Below are 7,195 nucleotides of genomic sequence, written 5' to 3' on the forward strand. Positions count from 1 at the left end.
GAATTTCCTTTTTAAAAATAAAAAAATCTTTAGTTTCTTCTGTTTTTTAATTTTTGCCATCTAAACTTATATTATTCATCAGATTGCGATCTTGTAAAATTAAATCCATTAGAATTATTATCGTTTGCATTGATTGATTGGTTTATTGACTTGTGCAATCTTATATCTTTTTGGAGCAATGCATATACTTATATTGAAAAATGTTAATAATTTATAATTATGCATATTCAATTATATATTTATATTTGTAATTTTGAAAACTGAATAAAGATGGCTAAATAAAATTTAATATTTGTATATGTAGCGTTGAATAAACGAGGAAAAAACATTGAGCTCTATATTTTAACAATTATATGCTGTTAATTTTAGAGCGTTTGTGCCATTAGGAAAGAAGTCACATACCACTTGACTTATCGATATGAAATTACAATGAATATGTGTATTAATTAAAAAAGAAATAAGTCTTAGTTGATAAAATAAAATTTATTTAAATATAAATAATATATAGATTTGAGTGTTATTATTGTTGTAGAAATTTTATGGGGGATCAAAGAAATTATCTATTAATAAAAGTGTGTTGTAGTTTAAATATTTGATTTTCATTTATGAAGAATATATTAAATTTAACAAACATTTATATTATTATTATTGTCGTTATTATATATTAGGGGTGAAAGCAGGACAGTGTATGTCTATTTTGATGATTTTAAAATTTTGAAGGGGCATTTAAAAAGCTAACTTTGAGGGGGCAAAAGGTAAGCTTTGGAAATCAATCAATCTAAGCTTAAGAAACCTTATTGGATGAGATGAGATAGAAGGAAGAAATAATGACATATTGTTATAAAATGTGATAATCCTTAAGTCTTCTATACTGCTTAATGACAACTAGATAAATCCTGGATATCGAATCATTTCTGCTTGTAAATAGTGAGCATTGATGATCTTCCATCAGCATTTATCTCAATAAACAAACCAATCGAACTCTTGTAAGTTGTAATTTACATGGATCGAAGAATTAACTAATCATTAGGCAGTTAGAATCAATTGGTCGAGTAATGTATGTTCTTCTGTTTGAGCTTGAGCCTCCTTTTTCTGTCTCAGTAGCCAGTTCAACCGTTGGAGCAACTGTGCAGCTTTCCATCGGCCTCAGTTTGTTCCATTCTCGGTCATTTCTTGCAACAGACTAATCAGTCCTTTCTCTTGTGCCTTGGCAAGATACTGGGGCCGCTGATCTCCGCCGAAGAGGTGCACTAAAGTAGCAGATCAATTCTCCTTCGTCCTAGGAGAACGACTCTCGATCACGTCAATTAGCACAGGGAACACCTCCGTAGCTTTGATCGCTTCCTTTCCTTCAGGGTGGCTAGACAGCACTGACACTATGGCAAGGGTCTCATCCAGCACGATGGATTTAGGATCCATCAGCAGGCCAACTAGAATTGGAACCAGTCCAGCCCTTGCGGCTTTTACCTTGTTGCCCTGGTAAATGCAGAGGTTACGGAGGAGAGAAACGAGTGGAGGGATTGCCCCTGAGTTTCCAATTTGAACCTTGCAATCATCCACCACCGACAGGCTGAATAGCGTGGCCGCAGCATTTTCTCAAGCTTCCATGCTACCCCTCCTGAGCACATTGAGTATCGCAGGCACTGCTCCTGTGGCTACGATATTTTCCTTCTTTTCTTCAAGAATGGAGAGGTTTAGAACAGCTGTGAATGCATTCACCTGCCTCAGCAATGCAGCAACGGTTTTCAGCATTGAGCTGGGCAAGGAGACGGAGCTCGACAGCAGTAGACCTTTTGTCCTCAATGCTCCGGGAAGACAGCTTGCAGACAAGTTCTATAACTTTAGCATGTTGAGGTGAAGAACAGGCTGGCTTAGTCTGGTTAAGTTGTGCAGAGTGTCTGGGCGATCGTTACCATTGGCCTAACACCATTGTGCTATGACTGTGTAAAACATAGTTCGGGGTCAAGGATTTGTTGGATAACTTTTGTTGAGTCTTTGGGCGTGTGTCGTGTCCCTCCTCAAGCCATTGCTCAATTGACTCCCGATCATTAGTCTGCGTGGTTAGAAACAGATGGAAAAAAACCCCACAAATTCTAAGATAAAAGATCAAAATTAGTTGAAACCTAAAACTGGAAAAATAAAGACCTGTCTAGTAGACACTATCGCTGGGTCTTTCATCAGCTCCAGCGATACATGACATCTGAAATCATCTGGGAGGATGGGAGGCTTAGACCTCTCATTAGAGGGGATTTTATATGTAGGTTTGCCCATTTGGAGATGCTGAGTTAGCATGAAGAAGTCTTTTATCTTCTTTAGTAACGATGGCATCTTCTCGGTGATCTCTTCAGGATCACCATCGCTTGCGACTACCATCTGGTGCAGTGCAAGTGATTCTTGTTTGAGATCAGATATGGTCAGTAGCTGCAACTTTTTAGCCAATCTTTGTAGCATCGCCGGGTCTATGTTGGAGTTGGGGCTCGATTTGTAAGCAGTTAAAAGATCTCTGTGCAGATCGACATCAGCCATGTCGACCACTTGAGTTGGAAATGAACAAGATCGACCTTGGATTCAATGCTACAGTCCATAAGATTTTGCATTGTGAAATAAAGAATAAAGTTGACATACAGCAAATAGTTTACCTGTTCTCTAACCTCATCGGAGAGACTAAGAACATCGAATGGAATTTCACCTAAGGCCTTCTCCAATTGAATGGTGACCTCTTGGAATATGTTTGTGATTTTATCACTTTCCAGCACCTAAACCACATGACAATTTGAATAAAAAGTAGGCATTTGAAAACAAAGGAAGAAACTAGGGCAGCTTAGACATCTCTCAGAACTCTCTTGCAAGGCAATAAGTACCTTTAGTATCATATTGGAGAAATTAACCATACAAATGTAACCTCACACTTGTAAATTAAGATTGTAGAATGTGTTGATACGATTGTGAATTACATTTTTGGATCATGAGGAACAAAAGTATAGAAAAGGTCTTAGGATGACCATTCGAGATTTCCATCTCCATCTTTTCAATGAGATAAAGAAGATCAACATAACATTAGTGAAAGGTAAGGTTAAAGTAACAAGCTCCTCCAAGGTATCATGGTTGCCCAAAGGCCCTATTTTAGAGTTTTTTTTAGATAGTTTCTCATCGTCAAAGCAATTCCATAGTCTTCTCTTCTTAGAAAGAGTTTTTTGATATCCTAGGTGCACTTGAGGTGAGATTTTTTTTTTTTTAACTTTTCTCTATAGAAAGGAATCTAAAAAGGATTGAGAAGTGATATCGATTTGTTCTTATCCTACTTCTACTCTCACACTATATAGACTTGGATTCTAGGCTTATATCGAACCACATAAATAGTTTTTGCCTTTATTTGTATGTGTTTGCATTGTTCTACAAAGGAAGATGAAGATTGACTTTGTGAACTTGGAGAGGTTGTTAATTCTAGCCAAATTTGGATCTACAAAGTGTGCAGCTTGAGACGCTATATTCTATCAAATGGTGTTATGATCCCAACAATCAACTTTGGGTTTGGGATTTAAATTAATCTCTAAGCCACAAGATTGTAAACAATAATCTTTGCAAAAAGGGAATCGCATCACATGAAACCTAGATCGAGAAAAAAAACTCTACTGTTTGTCGAAGAAATGGATTTAATAGGTAGGCTAGAGGAAGAAGAAGCAACATTTCGGAAAGGGGGAAAGTGTCGGATCAATAGACGTACCAGGAAAATCTTGCTTCCCTCGTTCCCCAGACGAAGAAGTTCCTTGGCGGAATCAACGGCCCGCTGGAGCAGGGCAAGGGGCGGCGCCGCGCGATCGGTGACCGGGTCGTCGCTCTCCCTGATCTCCTCGAACATTGCGGCTAGAAGCTTTTATCCGCCCGCAGAACGTTCCGGTAGTCGGAGATGGCGGTGATCTGGTCCTCCGCCTCCGCCATTCTCTCCACCAGCTTCCTTCCCACCTCCATGGCGGCCTCGCCTACCTTCATGGACCTCCTCCTATTCGCGGAATCCTCGACCGATCCGCAGATGAGCAGGCTCCCCACCGACTCATCTGCTGAAGGATCGGAAAGTCTACTCACAGAAGCTTGAAGACAGCTGCTCGCGTAACAGTGGGCCGTACCTTCTATTTTGCTTCTGTATTTATTTCCATATTTATTTACTTATTTATCGAATAAGGAATTCATCTATCGAATAAATTAAAAATATAATTTATATATTTATGACCTCTAAAATATTTATCTAAGAAAAATAAATACATGAAAATTTTATATTTAGAAATTATAATTAGAGTTGGCTATCTTTGACATTGACTCGGGTTCTCACATTTTGACTCAGAGGTGAGGCAGGGTCGGTGTCAAGAGTATGACATTTTAATTTGATTAAATTAAAATAAATCAACATGATGTTTTTACTTATTTATTTTTCCCACAGGATTAATACAAAGTCGAGCGTGGCTCAAGGCATAATGGTCTATGCGTAGGCCCTATTATATTGGGTCCATCATATTTTATATATATCTAGATTAATTTAAAAACATATATGTTGTATATTAAATATTTAAAATTATGATTAAAATAAATTTAGTCGAGATTTATTTTTACTGGTAAATTTAATTTTTTACTAGTCAAATTATATTAATAATTTTAAATTGTTTAATTTAATCAATAATTAATAATTTTTAATTTTTAATTTTTAATAGATTAAAGTCTAGATGTTTTTTATTTTTTTTACTCTTGTTAAATTTAATTTCTTACAATTAAAATAAGATTTGGTTAATAATTTATTAATAATTTATTTTTATTTTTTTTATTAAAATTTAATTAGTAATTTTTAACTTTTTACTAGGAAAAATTTAATTTACTAATCAAAATTAAGTTTTGTTAATAAATTAAAAATATTTATGAGTTATATTTAATTGATATTTTTTATAAAAATTTAATATTACACTATTAATTTTTCCTAAATTTTATTTTTTTCTATCTACTCCTTGCTTCTATTTTTTAAAAAAATTTATTTTTCTTTCAATTTTTTAATAATTCATTGTTGATGTTTATTTGTTAACTATTTTTGATTAAATAAATGTTCTTAATAATTTAATTATTAAAGTTAAAATTGATAAAAAAATAATTTATTTTATGAAGCTTCTTCCAATATAAGATTTCAAGAAAGAATTTATTTTACGTAATGACTATATCTAATACTCAAACTTATGTCTCTATGTTACATACAATAATTTTATTGTTATGTCAAAATTTTCTTTTCAAAAAGTTAAAATTGATTGATATTTTTTTAAATAACAATTCAAATGCATATTAATAATTTATTACTCGTTTCCAAATTAGTTAACATAAATAATTTTATTTTTTAAATTTTTCTAATAAAGAAGTAAAATGTGACGCAAGATAAAGTTATTGATACGTGATATAGTTTGTCACTTCTTCTAATTGTAAAAATTATTATTGACAGTATATAAAATTGTTCTTTTAAAAGTACTAATAAAATTAAATGTTACCCCGGGATATGGTTGAGTTGGCTAATGCACAATGGGCAAGGGGTTGAATCTTGGTGATCCTGTCCGATCCAAGAGTCAGTGGACGTTGGGCACATGGCGCTCTCTGCTGGATCCTCGAGTGCTCCGGCGAACCTGCAACAAAACCGAGCCGGGAGGGGTGTCCCGGCGACGGTCCTCCGACGCTCAAGTCAGGCGGGGAATGACAAAAAGGTAGCCTCAATATGAAGACGTGCATACCTCCGGTGAAGAAATGGAGGCCTTATATAGACCCCTCGAAGAAGCCTGGGCGCGCCAATCAAAGCAGCCACCTGCATTTGACCATGCCCAGGCATGGGTCTGTCAGAAGGGCCATGCCCAGATATGGACCCGTCAGAAAAGGCTTCCATGAGGGCATACTGCTACTGTATCAACCTTTCCATGATGTGACGGCAAGATCCTCCATCGTGCGATCTTATGTACGGCCTAATCATCAGACATGCTTCTGCCGATATTCCATATCCCGAGCCGAGCGCATAGGCCGCTCGGCCACCTTTTTCTCCCCTCGCCCTTATTTTGTCCGGGCGGGTTGCCCGCTCGGCTCTTTGGCCCCTGCCGTTCGGGCTCCCGGTCGGCCCTTCGATCCTCCTGCCTTGGCGTCGGAAACCCAAACCCATGGATGGGTTATCTAACTCCGCTCGGACATACCCGGATGATCGGCTCGGCCATTAACCGCTTAGTCAGCCCTTCATCGGTTCTCAAGCTGAGACCCTTCAGGAAGTGGGTTCCCCATTCTTACTGCCGGATCACTTGCCTTCCCTTCAAGTCTAGTCGAAGAAGGCCGTGAGTCCGACTGACTGGACTATATGTGTCCGAGCGGGCGGTCATCGCCTTACCGTCGCCTATAATATTCTTTGAGCCGTTCGGCCCTTATGGCGGATTCAGCCGCTCGGCTCTTCGTTTTGAATGCCTTGTCGTTCAATGTGGATGTTTGCTTGTCTAAATCTTCTCGAAAATTGCGCAAATCCTTCCCATTAAGTCGCAGCACGCGCGGTATGACGCGCATTAATTGCGCCTGGTGGCAAGGCGCCACGTGGCTCTTCCCACGTGGCGGCGATGCTTAGTACGATGGGACGCGATTGCTTTGAAATGGACGGACGGATGTTGGCCTCGCCTTTCGTGACCTGCATCCGACGGCGGCCTTGAAATCTCCTTCTCCTCCCTTCGCCGCATGCTTGCTTGCGCGTTGCCTTCTGCTTCGTTCTGTTGCTGCGGCCTCCGGCGATCTAGCGTCTGTTTTTAGGCGGCGATCACCTCATCGGTGATTCTTTCCACCCGTTTCCTTCCCAGTGAGTCTTCTTCCTTCACTTACTAGGTCTTCTCTGCTCATTTCGCCCCTTTCGTTTCCCTGCCTTCGATTTCTTGCTATTCTCTTGCCTCTCCGAGATGGCAAGTTCCTCTGGACCCGTCACTCACGTTCACGGTCCCTGGTATATGACCATGGAGAGTCGGTTTGATGAGGAGGGTGCCCGGCGCCTCGTTCGGACGTATGGGATCCCTGATGACCACGAAATAATTATAGCCAGCCCGTCCGATCGGCCCCATAACCCGCCGATCGGCACCATTTGCTTTTTTCTAGACCAATTCCAGGGCGGCCTTAGATTTCCTACCCATCCATTCATTTTGAAGGTTTGTAATTATTT

General features: G+C 38.8%; 1 pseudogene; it reads right to left on the bottom strand.

Moving 5' to 3' along the window:
• Window positions 1-812: 812 nt before the first annotated feature.
• On the bottom strand, window positions 813-4,136 carry LOC122003044 (annotated as a pseudogene).
• Window positions 4,137-7,195: the final 3,059 nt, after the last annotated feature.

Source organism: Zingiber officinale, chromosome 7A, assembly GCF_018446385.1.
Source record: "Zingiber officinale cultivar Zhangliang chromosome 7A, Zo_v1.1, whole genome shotgun sequence".
Lineage (NCBI taxonomy): Eukaryota > Viridiplantae > Streptophyta > Magnoliopsida > Zingiberales > Zingiberaceae > Zingiber > Zingiber officinale.